At 43.3% G+C, this 26,646-nt stretch overlaps 1 long non-coding RNA gene across 1 annotated transcript in view; it reads right to left on the bottom strand.

Moving 5' to 3' along the window:
- Positions 1-26,646, bottom strand: part of LOC141070027 (uncharacterized) — a 45,565-nt gene that overhangs the window by 5,191 nt on the left and 13,728 nt on the right. Inside the window, exon 2 of the long non-coding RNA XR_012226645.1 lies at positions 5,821-5,941. This is a non-coding gene — a long non-coding RNA (uncharacterized lncRNA). The remainder of the gene's footprint in view (positions 1-5,820; positions 5,942-26,646) is intronic.

Raw genomic sequence — 26,646 nt, 5'->3', positions numbered from 1 at the left:
AACATTTGTCCGTGTACCTGCTCATGAATAGTGAAGCCTAAAATTTGGAATACTTGCCTCACTCTGCCATGAAACTCGTCTAGAGACTCTGTCTCGGCTTGGCTCATGTTATGTAGGCTGAGTGCTTGTCTGGCTTTGGCCCACTCTCTGAGCTGTTCAATTAGCTTTGATCCTGATTCCCAGGAATGCACTTGTAATTCTGATGGAAGCTTGAAGTGTTCCTTCATGATTGGCCAGAGTGTTTCACCTGCTTTTATCTCCATTATGGACCAGAGATCACTCCATGTTGCAGCATATGTCTGCTGGCTCTGCCGCATTCTTCGGTAAAATGGCATGGGGTCCATATCTGGGTCTGGCAGAGTTCTTAGAACACTGAACTCCTGACTAGGGGTGAAGGGCACATAGTGTAAGAGTTCTGGCTCTATCTGCCCCTGCCTTCTTGGTGTCTTGGGGGATTGTGAAGACGAGGGGGATGAGGGAGGATGAGAGATGGGTGTTGGTGAGGAAGGTGGAGAGGGAGGAGAGATGGGGGAGAGATAGGCAGAGATGAAGAAGATAAAGGACGGAGAGAGAGAGATGGTGAGGGACGATGAGGTATAGGAGGAGAAATATATGAGAAAGGGGAGGTGGGAGTGAGAATAGCGGAGATAGAGGGAGGAGAGAGGTGAGAAAGATGGGAGGAGGGAAGAGTGGGGAGAGAGGAGATGGTGGGGGGAGAGACCTGCTTCCCCCCTTCTGCCATCACAGAAGGCATGCTTAGATCTGTGGTCCCTCTCAGACGGCACAGATTAGAATGCCGCTGAAAACACTTTTTCTACACGTAAAAAATAATCCTTTCCTGTTCACACTATCTGTTAGCACCTTCTACGCTGTAAAATCCGCTGACACTTTAAGAAATGCAGACGGCAATTCAGATTCACTAGCTACTTCCCTTTTTTCCTTTCAATATATTATGCCATGCTACAGTTTAAAGAAAAACTGTCCTTGCAAAAACCACATACTTGACTTTCTGAATAACACCTGCTATGTCTGTTCCAAAAACTGAAAAAAGTGATCAAAACTTTAAAAACTTTGCAACCCCTTTTAACTTGCTTAAAAAGGAAGGAAAAACAAAACCAAAATATTTAGTAAAAACTTCAAAAGTAGTGGAAACAAAAATGGAAAATCAAAATTGACAAGAGAACACAGGAAAAACCAAAAGCAGGTAAAAATTCTCTTTTTAACAAAAAAACTGTAAGAAAGAAGTGAAAACTAAAACCTAAAAAAAACTGCTAAAATATCACAAAAAGTGGAAGAAAACTAAAAAGAGATAAAAAGGGAAAAATGATTTTCTTTCTCTTTCTAACAAAATAAAAGAAAGGAAAAATCTCTATGAGTAGTGAAAACCAAAAGACTCATAACAAAACTTAAAAATGGAAAAAAAAAAACAAAAGAAAAAGAGAAAAATGATCAGGGAGTAAAAGATTTTTAAAAGGAAAACAAATCAAAACGTTGATAAAACTTAAAAACCTCTCCGAAAATTCAAAGATCAATACAAGTACACTTCCAACAATCTAAAAAAGTGTGCTGACTGCAGAACACACACACTTCCCTTTTTTCTGCCTGCGTCTCTCTCAGTAAATCTTCTGAGAACAATGGAAGAGAAAAATCAAAAGACCCAGCTTTCCCGAAAATTCACACACTACAGTAACAAGAATTAAAATCTCCACCAATAATGCAAGATAAAGCATAAAATAGGGAAAAGCAGAGTAGAAAATATAACAATATGAAAAATATATATCAGGGGCACATCCTGCAGGCATAGAAAGAGGAAGTGTACAAGAAGGAAGAAAAAAAACTTTTTCTGCTTCAGATCTTTGTGGAAAACAGCAGTGAAAAAACAGGTTGATGCACATATAGACAGCTGCTGACAACCGATAACTGCCAATCACCCGTGGCGCTTTGGTTAGCACCGGGATGTATCACCCTCCGTCGTGGGAGACGGGGGCCGTGATATCCCACTAGATTATCACCCTTCCGTGTGCACTCGGGGACCGTGGTAATCTCTCCTTTGATCAGTCTGTGATGTCTCTCCAGTCTGCCAGCATCCGCATGTGTGCGGGAGCCGTGACAGCCGAGGGATTGGCATGTGTTACCTCCTTGAAGCTGACACCTTCGTGTATGTGTGCGGGGACCGTGACAGCTCTTTCAGAGGAATTCACCTGCGATATCCCGTCGAAGTCAAAACCTCTGCATGGTGCGGGGACATGTTTTAACTTAGTCAGAGAGATTCAGTGTCTTGCTATCGGTTTCTCAGCAACCACAAGCACAAATCAGTCACCGTTTTTCCACCAAGTCTCTCCCAGATCTAGTAGACACACACAGGACCACAGCAGACACTTTGCTTGTCCCAGGGTTTGGATAAGAGCGTGGACTTTTTTACACTACCTGGGTTTGGTGACCACACTGACCGGCTAGAGTTGCTGACCCGGACTGGGCACAGGGAACATTCAGGTAAGATAACTAGATTTTCTTACCTTACTTATGGAGTTGCGCAAATCTCTGTTCCCATGAGCCAAGGCCTTGGCCGGCACCTCTGTCCTCTCCGATCAGCAGGATACCCGTGCGTTTTCTTCCACGCCCCACGTTGGGCGCCACTTGTCATAGATGGATTTTTGATTAGGTGGATATACCCTTGTGCATGCTGTGGCCTGTCCTAATTAGACAGAGTCTTATTGAGCGCTCAAGGAAGGAAAGACGCCACACCTGGTTAGCAGCAATCCATTCCAGCAGAACTCTGGAAGTTTATTGAATATACTTGGTTTTATTAGTTCGTACAAAGGAGTGGTTACTCATTAACATAAAGGCTGAACTTCTTATCTAATTGGTCAGTTTAAATACATGAACATATATGGGTGTCCGACCTGAAGTGACTTTAGAATCAGATGATTTACTGCCCCTTGTCTTACAATGTCAGCAAGACTCCAATATCGGCTTGGACCATCTGGCCTAACTTCCTCTTCTGTATGTCTGGGACAAATGTCACAAGACAATGCTATCATGAGGTAACATCAGGTCCCCAGACTGGTTCATGGGGTTAGGTCATCTCCAGTAACTAGCTACAAAGTTCAGGACAGCTGTGATTATATCTCTAAGTGTGCATATAGGAATATATAGAGTGTATATGAGTATATGGAGTACATGGAGTATATATGAGTATATAGCCTATAGCAGGCAAGTGAGATCTTGATGAAATACATATACATATATATTTCCATAACAGGGCTGTGCTGAATTTCCATTCTTATGTCTCTGTTTATGCCAGTTTGGTTTTTGTCCCTGATCAGTTTGGTCTCTTTTTGCTCTGTCTTCAGAATATACCAGTGCTGATATAGGGAATTGAAGTCTAGCGACTTCAGGGTTTTTGTTATCAGAAAATGTTGGACATTTTTTGGCAGGGTTTTGTGCGTGATTGCAGACAGCATCTTTCCTTTCCTGTCCTTTCTAGTTAGTGTGGGCCCCATCGTTTGCTCAGCCTTTTTTTCTATCTGTATCTGTGTTTTCATCTTGTCTCACTGACAATACATGTTTGGGGGCTGTCTATTGCTTTGGGGTCTGCTCTGGGGCAGTTTAGATTTCCCCTTTTCTTGCTTTAGGTTTATATAGTTCTCCGGCTGTGACGAGGCATCTAGGATCATCGTAGGTACGCTCCACGGCTACTGCTAGTTGTGTGGATAGGATCAGGGGTTTGCAATCCGCTTAGTTACCAACCTCTCTGGTTTTCTGTGGTTTAGCTTGTTTTTGTTTTTCCTCCTCGGTGACTCAATCATAACAGATGGTGCTGGAGGAGAGTCAAGGACAGCTCAGTCAGAGTCCTGGAGTGGCAGCTATGGTGTCAGCGAGGAGTTCGTGTAAAGCATGGTGGAGTGGCAGCTATGGTGTCAGTGAAGAATTCTTGCAAAGCTTGGTGGAGTGGCAGCTATGGTGTAGAGCTGCACTCAGTTTGCTGGACTCTGTTACTGGAAAGCTGCACTCGGGTGCTGGACTCGGTTGCTGAACAGTTGCACTCAGATGCTGGACTCTGTAGCTGGACAGCTGCACTCAGGTGCTGGACTCTGTTGCTCCAAGGTGGCACTCGGGTGCAGGACGCTGTTGCTGTATAGCTGCACCCAGGGGTTGGACACAGTGGGAGGAAGATGCACTCAGGTGTTGGACTCTGTTGCCAGGAGCAAGTGCATCAGAGCAAAGCTAAGTATTTCCCTGTTTGTCACTTTTCCTCATGTTGGTGTTAGTACAGCGGTGGGGCCAGTGCCTGCACCACCCAGCTCCCTAGTAAGGAATAGGTGTAGGGTTTGCTAGGGTGACAGGTATCCTGATCGGCGACAGGTGAGGAGCCTGTATAGGGAACGTTAGAAGTGTTAGGGACACTGACTCAGGGGAGTGCAGGAGGTCTCCACGTCCCCCGTTCCCTATCGCAGGGCCCACCGTTGTAAATGTTTCACTATCCCCTGTGTCTTGTTGTATTAGTTACCGGCCTGCGAGCCGCGTCACACTGGACAATTACACGTGCCGTGTCCTGTTGTATTAGTTACCGGCCTGCTGGCCGTGTCACGCAGGATGGGGTACGTGACAACAGTTATATTATAGACTTCTAACCCTGGGAACGTCGAGTCGTGAACGTAAAAACATTAGCAGCAGAAGCAGTGTAAGTGGCAGAAGCAAATACTATGAGTAGTTTCACACATTTTTAGACCAGCTCGCATACCAGCAGAACAGAGCACAAGTCTGATACGTTGTGAATGACTGTAGAGGATGGTGCATCTATAGTATCTCGAGCTCAATATCAATGCCATCAGGGGGAGTTTGGTCCCTTTTGCATTTTGGTCTTCAAATATTGATGAGTGGCCTGAGCTCGCCTGTTGTACCTTGGAGGTTTTGTCATGCCCGGCAGCCAGCGTTCACTCAGAACGTGTCTTCGGCGCTGCTAGTGGTGTCCTCACGGAAAAGCACATTCGGCTGTCCCCTGAAAATGTAGACCGCCTACCTTTCATCAAGATGAACATGTCAAGGATCTCCAATGATTTTTGCACCCCAGTCACAGACTGGGGAGACTAGGCCCAGAATGGTGTAGTTTTTAGTGTGCTGCATTTGTAACAGGAGCCAGGGTGATAGTCCTGGCGAAGGGCTGCTGCTTCTCCATCAAAACCTGACGCTCCACTACGTAACTAAAATGTCCATTTTGCTGTTTTCTGTGTTTGCAAGGTGCTCACCCACCTGTGGGTCAAGCTCTCCTCCGTCTGCAGAGTTCCCACTTTTTTCAGCAAAACACATACATTTCCACAGTCCAAGTTCATTTTAAATAAAACTTTACTAAATTTGTGCATCTTTATAACAGATGTGGTCCAACAATCTTCAAAAGACATAAGAATGTCTCCTCCTGGCAACGTAATATCCAGTCCCACAGGTCCCTGGGTAATCAAGCTAGCTGATTCTAGGTGTTCCCCATCCATCTTGGGCGAAAATTCAAGATGCCACTGCAAATCCTGGTCGAACCATAAGTCCCGACGTCACGGAAGTTACCCCACAGCCTAGTCACTGATCCTTTCAGGCTGCCTAGATCCACTTATGCCCACAATCTTTCATTCTTCAGAACTCTTCTTTCCAGTTGTTCTTGTCTCTTTCTCTCTCACTCTTAAAGGGAATCTGTCACCCCTTTTTTTGAATATGAGCTGCCGACACCGACATCAGGGGCTTATCTACAGCATTCTGTAATGCTTTAGATAAGCCCCCCCCCCCCGATGTAACCTGAAAGATAAGAAAAAAGAGTTAGATTATACTCACCGGCGGGGGGCGGTCCGGTCCGATGGGTGTCGCGGTCCGGTACGGCGCCTCCCATCTTCTAAGGGTGACGTCCTCTTCTTTCCTTCCTGTCATGGTTCCAGCGCAGGCGCACTGCTCTGCCCTGTTGAGACAATGTCAAAAACGTGTAAGGATGCAACTTTTGACAAGTTGAGTGGTAATATCCAATACTCAATTCATTGATACATTTTCAAGAGGACTAACAGAAGAACATTACTATGTATAGTTCTAATACAGGATGCTTTAGGATTTTTATGTCATGGGTAATGCAAGCATTAAATAAAACAGACTTGTTAACATAGCTAATAGGTCCTCTTTAGTTAGTTACAGTATATGCTCCTAAGGTCTCTATGCCTATGGCACAATGCTTGAGACTTAGGGCTGCTGTATTATGAGTGCACACAACGTTAAGCATATGCACATTTAAGTGTGTATGAAGCCAAACATCGATATGAATGGATTAATTGTTTAGGAATATGAAATGACGGCCATATTGGTTGGCCTTCAGGTTTCCAAAAGCAGATGTGAGTTACTTTTTGCGTTGCTAATTGCAGACATAAGTAAAGGCATTGTTGAGGTTATTTGTGAAGATATGAAAATAAGCTGCAGGTCCATAAACGTCTCCTTCACTCAATTCTACTGTCATTGTTCCAGCCCAAGAGCCATCTAGCACTCCCACAGCTGGAGCTGCCTGGGAGCCTGGGTCATAGACATAACCCCCCAAAAGCACATGTAGATGGAGAAAGGTGCCTGTTTCCAACAGTGGCTTTGTCCTCCTGGCTCAGATACAGAACAGGAAATTATCATATGGAACCTTAAGCCAAATTCAACACCTATCTAATCCGTCCTTATCTGCTGTGAACCACAGGCTACCGAATAATTGCCTGCCTGCTTGGATCTGTGTTATACAAACAGTTATTGCGCTGTCTGGCTGGCAGAGAGGCTTTCAGGATTTCATGTCAAGAATAAAGCATGCAAAACTGTCACAACTAAATTTTCATAAATTCTAATGTATTTTTATCAAATATATATATATATATATACATATATATATATATATATATATATATATATATATATATATATATATATAAACCTTTATGAAAACATGCATCGAAAATGACAGTATTAGTGCAAGGCAACTGCCCAGGCTAAGCTAAGGTGACCACAATATGTGCACTTAGGCTTCACTATTGTGTGGCGATCACCTTTGTGTGTGGATCCAGGCATTCTTTATTCATATATGCTGTGCTGTACATACTGTAGATTGTAACCCATTATACAGATACACCTGCAAATGATGGGTGAACTTGTAGGGCTGTCTTCCTGCAGATCATTTATGGACTGTACAGTGGCGTACAGCCAATGGCGGCAAGCCACATAGCTGCTATGGAGACTGTCATCACACATTCAACTGTATCGGCATCCTGGATGCCAATGTAGTTGAAAGTAAATGATGAAAGCAGGAGCATCAGCTGGCACTTCCTTCTCCATCATTCTTCCTCAGCATCTGATCGCTCAGCGTAGTGGGAGCGATATGGCGTCACTACATGGCACCCGCTGTGCTATGATGTACCACTACTGTATGGAGGACTATGAGGAGTGCATTATACTGTATGGAGGACTAATGGGAGTGCATCATACTATAAGGATGACTATGGGATACATTATACTATACGGAGGACTATGGGAGGTGCATTATACTATATGGAGAATTATTGGTGCCATATACATTATAGAGGATTATGGTGGGGTACATTATACTATATAGTGAACTAAGAGAAGTGCATTATACTATATGGTGGACTATGGAGATTGCATTATACTGTATGGAGGATTATGGGGTGCAGTCTACTATATGGAGAATTATGGTACCCATTATACTATATGGAGGGCTATATGGGGGCCATTATTCTGTATATAGGCCCATTATACTGCATGGAGGGCTGTGTGGGGTCACAGTTGGGGGATCATACTGTATTGGGGTCACCATACTTAAGAGTACTGTGGAGGAATTCACTGTGGGGGTATCATAAAGTGTATTTGTGTGTAATAAGAAGCGATATACAGTCATATGTTAAAGTTTGGGCACCCCTATTAATGATAACCTTTTTTCTTTATAACAATTTTGGTTTTTGCAACAGCTATTTCAGTTTCATATATCTAATAACTGATGGACTTATATTTCTGGATTCAAATGAGGTTTTTTGTACTAACAGAAAATGTGCAATCTGCATTTAAACAAAATTTGACCGGTGCAAAAGTATGGGCACCTCAACATAAAAGTGTCATTAATATTTCGTAGATTCTCCTTTTGCAAAAATAACAGCCTCTAGTCGCTTCCTGTAGCTATTAATGAGTTCCTGGATCCTGGATGAAGGTATTTGTGACCATTCCTGTTTACAAAACAATTCCATTTCAGTTAAGTTTGATGGTCGCCGAGCATGGACAGCCCGCTTCAAATCATCCCACAGATGTTCAATGATATTCAGGTGTGGGGACTGGGATGGCCATTCCAGAACATTGTAATTGTTCCTCTGCATGAAAGCCTGAGTAGATTTGGAGCGGTGTTTTGGATCATTGTCTTGCTGAAATATCCATCCCCTGCGTAACTTCAACTTCGTCACTGATTCTTGCACATTATTGTCAAGAATCTGCTGATACTGAGTTGAATCCATGCGACCCTCAACTTTAACAAGATTCCCGGTGATGGCATTGGCCACACAGCCCCAAAGCATGATGGAACCACCACCAAATTTTACTGTGGGTAGCAAGTGTTTTTCTTGGAATGCTGTGTTTTTTAGCCTCCATGCATAACGCCTTTTTGTATGACCAAACAACTCAATCTTTGTTTCATCAGTCCACAGGACCTTCTTCCAAAATGTAACTGACTTGTCCAAATGTGCTTTTGCATACCTCAGGTGACTCTGTTTGTGGCGTGCTTGCAGAAACGGCTTCTTTCGCATCACTCTCCCATACAGCTTCTCCTTATGCAAAGTGCGCTGTATTGTTGACCGATGCACAGTGGACACCATCTGCAGCAAGATGATGCTGCAGGTCTTTGGAGGTGGTCTGTGGATTGTCCTTGACTGTTCTCACCATTCTTCTTCTCTGCCTTTCTGATATTTTTCTTGGCCTGCCACTTCTGGGCTTAACAAGAACTGTACCTGTGTTCTTCCATTTCCTTACTATGTTCCTCACAGTGGAAACTGACAGATTAAATCTCTGAGACAACTTTTTGTATCCTTCCCCTGAAAAGCTATGTTGAATAATCTTTGTTTTCAGATCATTTGAGAGTTGTTTTGAGGAGCCCATGATGCCACTCTTCATAGGAGAATCAAATAGGAGAACTACTTGCAAGTGGCCACCTTAAATACCTTTTCTCATGATTTGATACACCTGGCTATGAAGTTCAAAGCTCAATGAGGTTACAAAACCAATTTAGTGCTTCAGGAAGTCAGTAAAAAGTAGTTAGGAGTGTTCAAATCCAAAAAATGATAAGGGTGCCCATACTTTTGCACTGGTCAAATTTTGTTTAAATGCAGATTGCACATTTTCTGTTAGTACAATAAACCTCATTTGAATCCAGAAATATAACTGAGTCCATCAGTTATTAGATATATGAAACTGAAATAGCTGTTGCAAAAACCAAAATTGCTATAAAGAAAAAAGGTTAACATTAATAGGGGTGCCCAAACTTTAACATATGACTGTACCTGAAGACCTCTTACAGAATGTGCCATTAATGAGGAGAGGACAGCCATCTGCTGGCCAGGCGAAATTAAGCAGAACCAAGTTGTGCTGGGAGATTTGCAGGGGGAGCGTCTTTGTATGCTAGACCTGATTAGGTGACACACAGGAAGGACTTCCTTATTTTAAAAGCCCTGCGTCCGAAACTGCAGGCAGATTTGGTGCCAGGGAAGAGAGTGGAGGACATGTGCTCCAGAGAGGCTACTGAGACCAATGTGACAGGCCTCAGTGGGAAGTCTACGCCACCAGGCGGCTGTCCGGCAAGGTCCGAATTGCCCTCAGGAGATATCCAAGTTCCGCCTACACTTTCAGGTCCAGGATCTGCACCTTGCCTTGTTCAATTCTCCTCCTCCGAGACCTAACATCGCCTGTCAAGAGCCGAGGCCTAGTCCTCTCCGCCTCAAGCCTAAGAGATATCCGCAGATGCTCCAGCCGAGAAGATCCACAAGGAGACTGCAACAGGAGATGAGTGAGATTGCGGAGGAACAACGCGACTGAGCAGGACCGTCACTCCAGCTATAACGTATGGTCCTGGGGTCGGCTGGGATTAGGACATCAGGTTGTAAGGGGGCCAGTTGGTTCATGGGACGCCCAACGCGCGTTAGTAATCAACAGCAAAGAGAGACTTGCAGCCTAGCGGGACAACCCGTTGACCCCGGGTTATAGCTCGCAGAATAAAGTGATGCAAAAATAATTATTTTTTATATAAAATTGTTTTTATTGCATAAAAGCGCCAAAACATAAAAAAAGACATAAATGAGGTATCGCTGTAACCGTACTGACCCGAAGAATAAAACCGCTTTATCAATTTTACCGCACGCTGGTTTTTGTTCATTCTGCGTCCCAAAAATCGGAATAAAAAGCGATCAAAAAATGTCACGTGCCCGAACATGATACCAATAAAAACGTCAACTCATCCCGCAAAAAATAAGACCTCACATGACTCGGTGGGTCAAAATACGGAAAAATTATAGCTCTCAATATGTGGTGATGCAAAAACTATTTTTACAATAAAAAGCGTCTTTTACCAAAAGCGTCTTTTACCAGCTGCCAAAAATAAAAACCGCCATAAATAGTAAATCAAACCCCCGTTATCACCCCCTTAGTTAGGGAAAAATAATAAAATTAAAAAAATGTATTTATTTCCATTTCCCCATTAGGGTTAGGGCTAGGGCTAGGGTTAGGGTTAGGGCTAGGGCTAGGGTTAGGGCTAGGGTTAGGGCTAGGGTTAGGGCTAGGGCTAGGGTTGGGGCTAGGGCTAGGGTTGGGGCTAGGGTTAGGGCTAGGGTTAGGGCTGATATTAGGGTTAGGGGTGTGTTGGGGTTAGGGTTGGAGTTAGAATTGGGGGGGTTTCCACTGTTTGGGCACATCAGGTGCTCTCCAAACGCAACATGGCGTCTGATCTCAATTCCAGCCAATTCTGCGCTGAAAAAGTCAAATGGTGCTCCTTCCCTTCCAAGCTCTGCCATGTGCCGAAACAGTGTTTTACCCCCACATATGGGGTATCAGCCTACTCAGAACAAATTGCAAAACAACTTTTGGGGTCCAATTTCTCCTGTTGCCCTTAGGAAAATAAAAAATTGGGGGCAAAAATATCATTTTTGTGGGAAAAAAATATTATTTTTTTATTTTCACGCCCGGGCGTTATAAACTTCTGTGAAGCCCTTGGGGGTTCAAAGTGCTCACCACACATCTAGATAAGTTCCGTGGGGGGTCTAGTTTCCAAAATGGGGTCACTTGAGGGGAGTTTCCACTGTTTAGGTACATTAGGGGCTCTCCAAAGGCAACATGACACCCGCAGAGCATTCCATCAAAGTCTGCATTCCAAAACGTCACTACTTCCCTTCCGAGCCCCGACGTGGGCCCATACAGTAGTTTTCTCCCACATGTGGGGTATCAGGGTACTCAGGACAAATTGGAAAACAACTTTTGGGGTCCATTTTCTCCTGGTACCCTTGGGAAAATAAAAAAATTGGGGACTAAATGATCATGTTTGTTGAAAAAATACGATTTTTTTATTTTCACGCCCGGGTGTTATAAACTTCTGTGAAGCACTGGGGGAGTTCAAAGTGCTCACCACACACCTAGATAAGTTCCTTAGGGGGTCTAGTTTCCAAAATGGTGTCATTTGTGGGGGTTTCAACTGTTTAGGTACATTAGGGGCTCTCCAAAGGCAACATGACACCCACAGACCATTCCATCAAAGTCTGCATTTCAAAACGTCACTACTTCCCTTCCAAGCCCCGACGTGGGCCCAAACAGTAGTTTTCTCCCACATATGGGGTATCAGGGTACTCAGGACAAATTGAACAACAACTTTTGGGGTCCATTTTCTCCTGGTACCCTTGGGAAAATAAAAAAAATGGGGACTAAATGATCATATGTTTGTGGAAAAAATACGATTTTTTATTTTCACGCCCGGGCGTTATAAACTTCTCTGAAGCACTGGGGGAGTTCAAAGTGCTCACCACACACCTAGATAAGTTCCTTAGGGGGTCTAGTTTCCAAAGTGGTGTCATTTGTGGGGGGTTTCCACTGTTTAGGTACATTAGGGGCTCTCCAAAGGCAACATAACACCCGCAGACCATTCCATCAAAGTCTGCATTCCAAAACGTCACTACTTCCCTTCCGAGCCCCGACATGGGCCCATACAGTAGTTTTATCCCACATATGGGGTACCAGGGTACTCGGGACAAATTGGACAACAACTTTTGGGGTCCATTTTCTCCTGGCACCCTTGGGAAAATAAAAAAAATGGGGACTAAATGATCATGTTTGTGGAAAAAATACAATTTTTTTATTTTCATGCCCGGGTGTTATAAACTTCTGTGAAGTACTGGGGGAGTTCAAAGTGCTCACCACACACCTAGATAAGTTCCTTAGGGGGTCTAGTTTCTAAAATGGTGTCATTTGTGAGGGGTTTCCACTGTTTAGGTACATTAGGAGCTTTCCAAAGGCAGCATAACACCCGGAGACCATTCCATCAAAGTCTGCATTCCAAAACGTCACTACTTCCCTTCCGAGCCCCGACGTGTGCCCATACAGTAGTTTTCTCCCACATATGGGGTATCAGTGTACTCAGGATAAGTTCAAAGTGCTCACAACACATCTAGATAAGTTCCTTAGGGGGTCTAGTTTCCAAACTGAGGTCACTTGTGGGGGGATTCCACTGTTTAGGTACATCAGGGGCTTTCCAAATGTGACATGGTGTCCGATCTCAATTCCAGCCAAAAAAGTAAAATGGCGCTGTTTCCCTTCCGAGCTCTGCCATGCGCCCAAATAGTGGTTTACCCCCACATGTGGGGTATCGGCGTACTCAGGAAAAATTGCACAACAACTTTTAGGGTCCTGTTATCCTTGGGAAAATGAAAATTGGGGGTGAAAAAATCATTTTTGTGGAAAAAATATGATTTTTTATTTGTACCGCTGTACGTTATAAACTTCTGTGAAGCCCTTGTAGGTTCAAAATTCTCACCACATATCTAGATAAGTTCCTTGGGGGGTCTAGTTTCCAAAATGGGGTCACTTGTGGGGGGATTCCACTGTTTAGGTACATCAGGGGCTTTCCAAACGCGACATGGTGTCCGATCTCAATTCCAGCCAAAAAAGTCAAATGGCGCTGCTTCCCTTTCGAGCTCTTCCATGTGCCCAAATAGCCGTTTACACCCACATATGGGGTATCAGCGTACTCAGGACAAATTGCACAATAACTTTTAGGGTCCTGTTATCCTTGGGAAAATGAAAATTGGGGGTGAAAAAATCATTTTTGTGGAAAAAATATGATTTTTTATTTGTACTGCTGTACGTTATAAACTTCTGTGAAGCCCTTGTAGGTTCAAAATTCTCACCACATATCTAGATAAGTTCCTCGGGGGGTCTAGTTTCCAAAATGGGGTCACTTGTGGGGGGTTTCCACTGTTTAAGTACATCAAGGGCTCTCCAAACGTGACAGTATTCCAGCCAATTTTGCATTGAAAAAGTCAAACGGCGCTCCTTCCCTTCTGAGCTCTGCCATGCGCCGAAACTGTGGCTCCCCCCACATATCAGGTATCAGCGTACTCAGGACAAATTGCACAATAACTTTTCCAGTCCAATTTCTCCTTTTACCCTTGGTAAAATAAAAAAATTGAACCTGAATTATTTTTTTTGTGAAAAAAAGTTAAATGTTCATTTTTTTTAAATATTCAAAAAATTCCTATGAAGCACCTGAAGGGTTAATAAACTTCTTGAATGTGGTTTTGAGCACCTTGAGGGGTGCAGTTTTTAGAATGGTGTCACTTTTGGGTATTTTCTATCATATAGACCCCTCAAAGTGGCTTCAAATGTGATGTGTTCCGTAAAAATAAAATGGGGTTGTAAAAATGAGAACTCGCTGGTCAACTTTTAACCCTTATAACTTCCTAACAAAAAAAAATTTTGGTTCCAAAATTGTTCTGATGTAAAGTAAACATGTGGGAAATGTTACTTATTAAGTTTTTTTTGTCCATATCTCTGTGATTTAAGGGCATAAAAATTCAAAGTTGGAAAATTGTGAAATTTTCAATATTTTCGCCAAATTTCCGTTTTTTTCACAAATAAACGTAAGTTATATGAATGAAATTTTACCACTAACATGAAGTACAATATGTCACGAGAAAACAGTGTCAGAATCACCAGGATCCATGGAAGCATTCCAGAGTTATGACCTCATAAAGGGACAGTGGTCAGAATTGTAAAAATTGGCCCGGTCATGAACGTGCAAACCACCCTTGGGGTGAAGGGGTTAACTGACCAGCGATATAAATGAATAGCATCCCCATGCAAGTAACAATCCAGCAGCTGTCGACTATACACTATAGCTGACAACTTGCTGCATCAGGCACGATCAGTGTTGTCACCGTCCATATTTGTTTAACCTCTTAGATGCTGCTGTCAATAATGACTATATCATGTAAATGTTTAAAAGAGTGTAGCTTCTCCCTCTTTATCCCCATTGGCACCCTGATTGTGTGGTCCTGATGTTTGCCATGGAAATTCACGAGCAAATAGCGGCCTTAAGGCCCTTTTACATTTAGCGATGCACCAGCGATCCGACCAGCGATACGACCCGCTCAGGATCGCTGGTGCATCGCTAAATGATCGCTAGTGAGCTTTCACACAGAAAGACCAGCGACTAAAAATATGTCCAGAGGTTTCTTGCAGCGATCAGCGATACCGGCAGGGGGGCCACTCGCTGATCGCTGTCACACACAGTGATCTCGCTGGTGAGATCGCTGTTACGTCACAAAAGTTGTTAATCAGCAGCAATCTCGCTACCGAGATCGCTGTGTGTGACTCCCGCTTAACACTGCATCGCTTATTGCTCTATCAGCAGCTGCTGCCTCTGCCAGACTGCGACAGAGCAATTACCAAAAGTGCACAGGCTACTGGAATGCTAGCACTATTTGTTGGTTTAGTGGATCCCTCCTTACCCAGTCATTTTTTTCAACAGTGGATATCGTCCCTGCACCGGCTCTAAATAAAGCCAACAAAGACCATTATGGAGAGTCTATCAGGATTTACACCTGGGTAGCATAACAAATCTAGCACAAGTAAGTGCATATGTACCCCAGGAACTGGGACTGAATATCAAGGTTGTGGTCAGTGTTAGTAATTGAAATTCTCTTCATATTTAGTATTGTATCAATTGATCCACCATAAAGGGAACACTACGAAGAGAATATAAACGTTAAGATACAACCAGTGAGTATGGTGGACATGCAAGGAGTGCTGTGACCTTTTGTATGTTTTATTGGTATCTTAATATATCATTGTTCCAATAGCATCAGCAGCTATCAAAAACGAGATCTCTACCATCAGATAACCTGCAAACTACTTACCACGTAGACATCTCAACTTACACAGAATATTCTACATCAACTTCATTTTTAGGTAAGTACGTATAACTGCTGTTAAGTATTTATTTCCCCCTTTTTCTTTTTTCTTTTTTTTTGTATACATCTGCTCAGCGTAGCGCGGTGAATCACACAAATATATCTTGAAATCCCTGGAACTTATAGAACTGTTATTACCACATAAAGTGACACTGGTCAGATTTTTAAAATTTGTCTCTGTCACTAAGGGGTTTCTTCCTTAGCGAGTGTGAACAAATTGAGTGTGACTGGAGCGCAAGTGCGAACGGTCACACTTGTGATTCAGTGACTTTGGATTCAGGGAGTTTACAAGGGATGAATTACTGAATTGTTGTTTGTATTTTATTAATACTTTATATTTCTTTTTACTTAACATTTCTGTCTGGTGCAATCCCCATTAGGAAATGTGCTCCACTATTGCCAATGCCATCCAGTGCACATCTTGCCGCATGTATGAAATCCTTGAACAGCCGGTCAAGGGTGCATACTGCTGTGCGAGATGTGAGCACATTGTGCATTTGGAAGCCCAGTTACTGGATCTAAATGTGCAGCTGGCAACACTGAGATCCATAGACAATATGGAAAGGAGTCTTCTGCTCACTGAGCAGACGCTGAATGGGCTAGATGTAGGGGAGGATGGTAGTATGGAGCTGTAGGACAGTGAAGCAGCTAGCTGGGTGAAAGAAGGTGAGGTAGGGGGAAGAGTGCCAGGGAGGCTAGTCCTCATCAGACACACCCCAATAAGTTTGCTAACTTGGCAGCTGAGGGGGGTGTCAGTACTGCTACAGCAAGGCATGTCCTCTGAAAGCTGGAGGAGTGTCTGCTCCAGTAAGGAGAGAAATAGGAGAGTAGGGCAGGCCAGACAGGTGCTGGTAGTGGGGGACTCAATTATTAGGGGAACAGATAGGGCAATCTGTGACAAAGACATGGATCATCGAACAGTGCGCTGCCTATCTGGCGCTTGAGTCTGACACATCGCTGATCGGGTTGACAGATTACTGGGAGGGGCTGGTGAGGATCCAGCGGTCATGGTGCACATAGGCACAAATGACAAAGTTAGAGGTAGGTGGAAGGTCCTTAAAGATGATTTCAGGGAATTAGGCAGCAAGCTTAAAGCAAGGATCTCCAAGGTGGTATTCTCTGAAGTACTGCGTGAACCACATGCCACACCAGAGAGGCAACGGGAGATTAGGGAGGTTCATAAGTGTCTCAGGAATTGGTGTAGGAAGGAGGGGTTTGGGTTTCTGGAGAACTGGGCCGATTTCTCAGTTGGCTACAGGTTCTACGCTAGGGGCGGGCTGCACCTCAATGGGGAGGGTGCAGCTGTGCTGGGGGAGAAAATGGCTAAAAGGTTGGAGGAGTGTTTAAACTAGGGATTGGGGGGAGGGTATTCATTTTATAGGAGGGGAAGATAGTGCAGATAGTGACCTGGGCACAAATAAAGAAATTGGGGTGGCATAGTGGGTAGGGTTAGAACAGTTAATAAGAAAGAATAGAGGTACAGAGAGAAACATAAAGTGCATGTATACTAATGCCAGAAGCCTCACCAACAAAATGGAGGAATTAGAATTAATTTTGTTGGAACGTAATTATGACATGGTGGGGATATCTGAGACATGGCTGGACGAAAGCCATGACTGGGCTGTTAATTTACAGGGCTATAGTCTGTTCAGAAATTACTGTACAAATAAGCGAGGGGTTTGTGTGTTTATATGTAAAATCATCCTTAACCCCTTCACCCCCAAGGGTGGTTTGCACGTTCATGACCGAGCCAATTTTTACAATTCTGCCCACTGTACCTTTATGAGGTCATAACTCTGGAACGCTTCCATGGATCCCGGTGATTCTGACAATGTTTTCTCATGACATATTGTACTTCATGTTAGTGGTAAAATTTCATTCAAATAACTTGCGTTTATTTGTGAGAAAAACGGAAATTTGGCAAAAATTTTGAAAATTTCGCAATTTTCCAACGTTGAATTTTTATGCCCTTAAATCACAGAGATACGGCACACAAAAAACTTGATAACTAACATTTCCCACATGTTTACTTTACATCAGCACAATTTTGGAACCAAAATTTTTTTTGTTAGGAAGTTATAAGGGTTAAAAGTTGACCAGCGATTTCTCATTTTTACAACACCATTTTATTTTTAGGACCACATCACATTTGAAGCCACTTTGAGGGGTCTATATGATAGAAAATACTGAAAAGTGACACCATTCTAAAAACTGCACCACTTAAGGTGCTCAAAACCACATTCAAGAAGTTTATTAACCCTTCAGGTGCGTCACAGGAATTTTTTTGAATATTTAAAAAAAAATGAACATCTAACTTTTTTTCACAAAAAAAATACTTCAGGTTCAATTTTTTTTATTTTACCAAGGGTAACAGGAGAAATTGGACAGCAAAAGTTATTGTGCAATTTGTCCTGAGTACGCTGATACCTGATTTGTGGGGGGGAACGACTGTTTCGGCGCATGGCAGAGCTCAGAATGGAAGGAGCGCCGTTTGACTTTTTCAATGCAAAATTGGCTGGAATTCAGATCGGACGCCTTGTCACGTTTGGAGAGTCCCTGATGTACCTAAACAGTGGAAACCCCCTACAAGTGACCCCATTTTGGAAACTAGACCCCCCAAGGAACTTATCTAGATATGTGGTGAGAACTTTGAACCCACAAGGGCTTTACAGAAGTTTATAACGTACAGCGGTACAATTAAAAAATCATATTTTTTCCACAAAAATGATCTTTTCACCCCCAATTTTTATTTTCCCAAGGGTAACAGGATCCTAAAAATTATTGTGCAATTTGTCCTGAGTACGCTGATACCCCACATGTGGGGGTAAACCACTATTTGGGCGCATGGCAGAGCTCGGAAGGGAAGCAGCGCCATTTGACGTTTTTGGCTGGAATTGAGATCAGACACCATGTCGCGATTGTAATACCCCTGATGTACCAAAACAGTGGAAACCCCCCACAAATGACACCATTTTGGAAACTAGACCCCCTAAGGAACTTATCTAGATGTGTGGTGAGAATTTTGAACCCCCAAGGGCTTCACAGAAGTTTATAACATACAGCCGTACAATTAAAAAATCATATTTTTTCCACAAAAATAATCTTTTCACCCTCAATTCTTATTTTTCCAAGGGTAACAAGACCCTAAAAGTTATTGTGCAATTTGTCCTGAGTACGCTGATACCCCACACATGGGGGTAAACCACTATTTGGGCGCATGGCAGAGCTCGGAAGGGAAGCAGCGCCATTTGACATTTTTGGCTGGAATTGAGATCGGACACCATGTCGCGATTGGAAAACCCCTGATGTACCTAAACAGTGGAAACCCCCCACAAATGACACCATTTTGTAAACTAGACCCCCCAAGGAACTTATCTAGATGTGTGGTGAGCACTTTGAACCCCCCAGTGCTTCACAGAAGTTTATAACGCCCGGGCGTGAAAATAAAAAATTTGTATTTTTTCCACAAACATGATCTTTTAGTCACCATTTTTTTATTTTCCCAAGGGTAACAGGAGAAATTGGACCCCAAAAGTTGTTGTCCAATTTGTCCTGAGTATGCTGATACCCCATATGTGGGAGAAAACTACTGTATGGGCACACGTCGGGGCTCGGAAGGGAAGTAGTGCCGTTTTGGAATGCAGACATTGATGGAATGGTCTGCGGGTGTCATGTTGCCTTTAGAGAGCCCCTAATGTACCTAAACAGTGGAAACCCCCCACAAATGACCCCATTTTGAAAACTAGACCCCCTAAGGAACTTATCTAGATGTGTGGTGAGCACTTTGAACCCCCAAGGGCTTCACAGAAGTTTATAATGCCAGGGCATGAAAATAAAAAAATCGTATTTTTTCCACAAACATGATCAATTAGTCCCCAATTTTTTTATTTTCCCAAGGGTAAGAGGAGAAATTGAACCCCAAAAGTTGTTGTCCAATTTGTCATGAGTATGCTGACACCCCATATGTGGGAGAAAACTACTGTATGGACACAGGTCGGGGCTCGGAAGGGAAGCAGTGACGTTTTGGAATGCAGACTTTGATGGAATGGTCTGCGGGTGTCATGAGCGTTTGGAGAGCCCCTGATGTACCTAAACTATTAAAACTCCCCACAAGTGACCCTATTTTGGACACTATACCCCCCACGGAACTTATCTAGATGTGTGGTGAGCACTTTGAACCCCCAAGTGCTTCACAGAAGTTTATAACACTCGGACGTGAAAATAAAAAAATCATTTTTTTCCACAAAAATGATATTTTTGCCCCCAATTTTTTATTTTCCTAAGGGTAACAGGAGAAATTGGACCCCAAAACTTGTTTTGCAATTTGTCCTGAGTAGGCTGATACCCTACATGTGGGGGTAAAACACTGTTTGGGTGCAAGGCAGAGCTTGGAAGGGAAGGAGCACCATTTGACTTTTTCAACTCAGAATTGGCTGGAATTGAGATCAGACGCTATGTTGCATTTGGAGAGCCCCTGATGTGCCCAAACAGTGGAAACCCCCAATTCTAACTCCAACCCGAAGCCCAACACACCCCTAACCCTTATCTCAGCCCTAACCCTAACCCTAGCCCTAACCCTAACCCTAACCCTTGCCCTAGCCCTAACCCTAACCCTAACCCTACCCTAACCCTAACCCTAATGGAAAAATGGAAATAAATACATTTTTTTTATTTTATTATTTTTTCCTAACTAAGCGGGTGATAACGGGGGGTTTGATTTACTATTTATGGCTGTTTTTATGCTTGGCAGCTGTCGCACGCTAAAAGACGCTTTTTATTGTAAAAATAGTTTTTGCATCACCACATATTGAGAGCTATAATTTTTCCGTATTTTGACCCACCGAGTCATTTGAGGTCTTCTTTTTTGTGGGACGAGTTGACGTTTTTATTGGTATCATTTTCGGGCACGTGACATTTTTTGATCGCTTTTTATTCTGCTTTTTGGGACGCAGAATGAACAAAAACCAGCGTTTCATGAATTTCTTTTGGGGGAGTGCGTTTACACCGTTCCGCGTGCGGTAAAATTGATAAAGCGGTTTTATTCTTCGGGTCAGTATGGTTACAGCGATACCTCATTTAGGTCGTTTTTTTATGTTTTGTCGGTTTTATGCAATGAAAACTATTTTATATAAAAAATAATTATTTTTGCATCGCTTTGTTCTGCGAGCTATAACTTTTTTATTTTTTTGCTGATGATGCTGTATGGTGGCTCGTTTTTTGCGGGACAAGATGACGTTTTCAGCGGTACCATGGATATTTATATGCGTCTTTTTGATCGCGCGTTATTACACTTTTTGTTTGGCGGTATGATAATAAATCATTATTTTTTGCTTCGTTTTTTATTTTTATTTTTTAAGGGTTTTGCTAAAGGGGTTAACTAATGGGACAGTTTTATAGGGCGGGTCGTTACGGACGCGGCGATACCTAATATGTGTACTTTTACTGTTTTTTGTTTTTTTATTTCCAAAAAATGCATTTATTTGGGGGAATATTTTTTTTTTTTTCTAATTTATTTGGCGATTTTTTTTTTATTATTTTAACACTTTTTTTTAATTTTTTTTTTACTTTATTAAATAGTCCCAGGTGGGACATCACTGTCCTGTGACAGATCGCTGATCTGTCACATCACAGATCACTGTGACAGATCAGCGATCTGTCACTGGCAGTGCAGAAGGCTTCCTCATGCCTACGCTTTGCAGGCACTGAGGAAGCGAGCTTCCTGCAGGCCCCCGAAGGCCCCCATCGCCATCTTGGATTCGGGGGCCTGCAGGAAAGGAGCCCCCCGCAGCAGCGCTGCACATTGCGCTGCCGTGGGGGGCTCAGGGAAGCACGGAGGGAGCCCCCTCCCTGCCGATGCTTCCCTTTAACCCCCGGTACACCGTGATCATGTTTGATCGCGGTGTGCAAGGGGTTAACGTGTCGGGGGCGGTCCGTGACCGCCCCTAACACATTGTGCCAGGTGTCAGCTGTGATAATCAGCTGACACCCGGCCGCGATCAGCGGCGCTCACCACGTGGGCGCCGCTGATCGTGGTAGACGTACTATCCCGTCCATGGGCATAGGGGCCCGGGGCCCATGGACGGGATAGTACGTCTGATGTCAGGAAGGGGTTAAAACCCATCCTGCATGATAATATACAGTCATGGCCAAAAGTATTGACACCCCTGCAATTCTGTCAGATAATACTCAGTTTCTTCCTGAAAATGATTGCAAACACAAATTCTTGTGTTATTGTCTTCATTTAATTTGTCTTAAATGAAAAAACACAAAAAGAATTGTCCTAAAGCCAAATTGGATATAATTCCACACCAAACATAACAAAGAGGGTGGACAAAAGTATTGGCACTGTTCGAAAAATCATGTGATGCTTCTCTAATTTGTGTAATTAACAGCACCTATAACTTACCTGTGGCACCTAACAGGTGTTGGCAATAACTAAATCACACTTGCAGCCAGTTGACATGGATTAAAGTTGACTCAACCTCTGTCCTGTGTCCTTGTGTGTACCACATTGAGCATGGAGAAAAGAAAGAAGACCAAAGAACTGTCTGAGGACTTGAGAAACCAAATTGTGAGGAAGCATGAGCAATCTCAAGGCTACAAGTCCATCTCCAAAGACCTGAATGTTCCTGTGTCTACCGTGCGCAGTGTCATCAAGAAGTTTAACCCCTTCATGACCCAGCCTATTTTGACCTTAATGACCTGGCCATTTTTTGCAATTCTGACCAATGTCCCTTTATGAGGTAATAACTCAGGAACGCTTCAACGCATCCTAGCGATTCCGAGATTGTTTTTTCGTGACATATTGGGCTTCATGATAGTGGTATATTTAGGTCAATAATTTTTGCGTTTATTTGTGAAAAAAATGGAAATTTGGCAAAAATTTTGAAAATTTTGCAATTTTCAAATTTTGAATTTTTATTCTGTTAAACCAGAGAGTTATGTGACACAAAATAGTTAATAAATAACATTTCCCACATGTCTACTTTACATCAGCACAATTTTGGAAACAACATTTTTTTTCGTTAGGAAGTTATAAGGGTTAAAAGTTGACCAGCAATTTCTCATTTTTACAACAAAATTTACAAAACCATTTTTTTTAGGGACCACCTCACATTTGAAGTCACTTTGAGGGGTCTATATGGCAGAAAATACCCAAAAGTGTCACCATTCTAAAAACTGCACCCCTCAAGCTACTCAAAACTATATTCAAGAAGATTATTAACCCTTCAGGTGCTTCACAGGAACTAAAGCAACATGGAATGAAAAAATGGACATTTTAATTTTTCCAACCAAAATTTTATTTTAGCATCAGTTTTTTCATTTTCACATGGGTAACAGGATAAAATGTATCCTAAAATTTGTTGGGCAATTTCTCCTGAGTACACTGATACCTCATATGTGGTCATAAACCACTATTTGGGCGCACGGCAGGGCTCAGAAGGCAAGGAGCGCCATTTTACTTTTTGAATGTAAAATATGCTTGAATGTTTAGCGGTTGCCATGTCTTGTTTTAAGAGTACCTGTGTGCCTAAACATTGGAGCTCCCCTACAAGTGAGCCCATTTTGGAAACTAGACCCTCCAAAGAACTTATCTAGATGCATAGTATGCACTTTGAACCCCCAGGTGCTTCACAAATTGATCTGTAAAAAAAAAAAGTACTTTTTTTTTCACAAAAATTTTATTTGGCCTCAGTTTTTTCATTTTCACATGGGCAACAGGATAAAATGGATCCTAAAATTTGTTGGGCAATTTCTCCTGAGTACATCAATATCTCATATGTGGTCATAAACCACTGTTTGGGCGCACCGCAAGGCCCGGAAGGGAAGGAGCGCCATGTGACTTTTTGATTGGAAAATTAGCTCCAATCGTTAGCGGACACCATGTCGCATTTGGAGAGCCCCTGTGTGCCTAAACATTGGAGCTCCCCCACAAGTGACCCCATTTTGGAAACTAGACCCCCGAAGGAACTTATCTAGATGTGTGGTGAGCACTTTGAACCCCCAAGTGCTTCACAGAAGTTTATAACGCAGAGCAGTGAAAATAAAAAAATATTTTTTTTTCCTCAAAAATGATTTTTTAGCCCGCTATTTTTTATTTTCCCAAGGGTAACAGGATAAATTGGACCCCAAAAGTTGTTGTCCAGTTTGTCCTGAGTACACTGGTACCCCATATGTGGGGGAAAACCACTGTTTGAGCGCACGGCATGACTCAGAAGGGAAGGAGCGTCATTTGACTTTTTGAATGGAAAATTAGCTCTAATCGTTAGCGGACACCATGTTGTGTTTGCAGAGCCCCTGTGTGCGTAAACTTTGGAGCTCCCCCACAAATGACCCCATATTGGAAACTAGACCCCCTAAGGAACTTATCTAGATGCATAGTGAGCACTTTGAACCCCCAGGTGCTACACAGAAGTTTATAACGCAGAGCCGTTAAAATAAAAATATTTTTTTCCCTCAAAAAATAAATTTTTAGCCTGCTATTTTTTATTTTCACAAAGGTAACAGGATAAATTGGACCCCAAAAGTTGTTGTCCAGCTTGTCCTGAGTACGCTGGTACCACATATGTGGGGGGACCACTGTTTGGGCACACGTTGGGGCTCAGAAGGGAAGTAGTGACGTTTTGAAATGCCGACTTGATGGAATGGTCTGTGGGCGTCATGTTATGTTTGCAGAGCCCCTGATGTACCTAAACAGTGGAAACCCCCCACAAATGACCCCATTTTGGAAACTAGATCACCCAAGAAACTAATATAGATGTGTGGTGAGCACGTTGAACCCCCAAGTGCTTCAAAGAAGTTTATAACGCAGAGCCGTGAAAATAAAAAAATATTTTTTTTTCCTCAAAAAATTATTTTTAGTCCACTATTTTTTATTTTCACAAGGGTAACAGGATAAATTGGACCCCAAAAGTTGTTGTCCAGTGTGTCCTGAGTACGCTGGTACCCCATAAGTGGGGGGGGACCACTGTTTGGGCACACGTTGGGGCTCGGAAGGGAAGTAGTGACGCTTTGAAATGAAGACTTGATGGAATGGTCTGTGGGCGTCATGCTACATTTGCAGAGCCCCTGATGTACCTAAACAGTGGAAACCCCCCACAAGTGACCCCATTTTGGAAACTATATCACCTAAGGAACTAATCTAGATGTGAGGTCAGCACTTTGAACCCCCAAGTGCTTCACAGAAGTTTATAACGCAGAGCTGTGAAAATAAAAAAATATTTTTTTTTCCTCAAAAAGTGATTTTTAGCCCACTATTTTTTATTTTCACAAGGGTAACAGGATAAATTGGACCCCAAAAGTTGTTGTCCAGGTTGTCCTGAGTACGCTGGTACCCCATATATGGGGGGGGACCACTGTTTGGGCACACGTTGGGGCTCGGAAGGGAAGTAGTGACGCTTTGAAATGCCGACTTGATGGAATGGTCTGTGGGCGTCATGTTACGTTTGCAGAGCCCCTGATGTACCTAAACAGTGGAAACCCCCCACAAGTGACCCCATTTTGGAAACTAGACCCCCCAAGGAACTTATCTAGATGTGTGGTGAGCACGTTGAACCCCCAAGTGCTTCAGAGAAGTTTATAACGCAGAGCTGTGAAAATAAAAAAATATTTTTTTTTCCTCAAAAAGTGATTTTTAGCCCACTATTTTTTATTTTCCCAAGGGTAACAGGATAAATTGGGCCCCAAAAGTTGTTGTCCAGTTTGTCCTGAGTACGCTGGTACCCCATATATGGGGGGGACCACTGTTCGGGGACACGTTGGGGCTCGGAATGGAAGTAGTGACGTTTTGAAATGCCGACTTGATGGAATGGTCTGTGGGTGTCATGTTACGTTTGCAGAGCCCCTGATGTACCTAAACAGTGGAAACCCCCCACAAGTGACCCCATTTTGGAAACTAGACCCCCCAAGGAACTTATCTAGATGTGTGGTGAGCACGTTGAACCCCCAAGTGCTTCACAGAAGTTTATAACGCAGAACCGTGAAAATAAAAAATCTTTTTTTTCCACAAAAATAATTATTTTCGCCCCCATTTTTTTATTTTCCCAAGGGTAACAGGAGAAATTAGACCCCTAAAGTTGTTGTGCAATTTTTCCTGAGTACCCTGATACCCCATAAGTGGGGGTACACCACTGTTTGGGCACACGTCGGGGCTCGAAATGGAGGGAGCACCGTTTGACTTTTTGAACGCAAAATTGGCTGGAATAAATGGTGGCTCCATGTCGCGTTTGGAGAGCCCCTGATGTGCCTAAACAGTGGAAACCCCTCAATTCTATCTCCAACCCTAACGCCAACACACCCCTAACCCTAATCCCAACCCTAATCATAACCCTAACCACAACCCTAATCCCAACACACCCCTAACGAAATCCCAACTCTAACCCTAACCACAAGCCTAACCGTAATCCCAACCCCAACCCTAATCCCAATTCCAACCCTAACCCTAAATTCAACCCTAACCCTAAATTCAACCCTAACCCTTAGTCCAACCCTAACCCTTAGTCCAACCCTAACCCTTAGTCCAACCCTAACCCCTAGTCCAACCCTAACCCCTAGTCCAACCCTAACCCCTAGTCCAACCCTAACCCCTAGTCCAACCCTAACCCCTAGTCCAACCCTAACCCTTAGTCCAACCCTAACCCTAACCCTAGCCCTAACCCTAGCCCTAACCCTAGCCCTGGACCTAACCCTAATGGAAAAAAAAAAAAAAAAAATATTTTATTATTTGTCCCTACCTATGGGGGTGATAAAGGGGGCGGTGATTTACTTTTTATTTATTTTGATCACTATGAAAGTTTATCATAGTGATCAAAATAAATGAATCTGCAGCATTGCAGATTCGATTCGGCGCACTGCGCATGCGCCCGCCATCTTGCAAGATGGCGGCGCCCATGACGCTGGACGGCAGGACACCGGGACGGATAGCGGGAGATCGGAGGCACAAAGGAGGGTGAGGGGGTGATCGGAGGGTGAGAGGGGATGATCGGAGGGCTGGGGGGGAGGAGAGAAGGCGGGGGGGGCAGATCATGACGGCGGCTGCCGATCGGTGCCGTCAGAAGGTGGCGGCAGCCGATCGGTGCCGTCAGTCGGTGTGGGGGGGGTCGGGTCTCGGTGTCCAGCCATGTCCGATGCTATTTCAGCATCGGCC

Source organism: Dendrobates tinctorius, unplaced genomic scaffold, assembly GCF_039654945.1.
Source record: "Dendrobates tinctorius isolate UK_male_01 unplaced genomic scaffold, ASM3965494v1 ptg000013l, whole genome shotgun sequence".
Lineage (NCBI taxonomy): Eukaryota > Metazoa > Chordata > Amphibia > Anura > Dendrobatidae > Dendrobates > Dendrobates tinctorius.
Note: the sequence above shows the minus strand (reverse complement) of the source record. Positions and strands in the feature narration are given on the sequence as shown.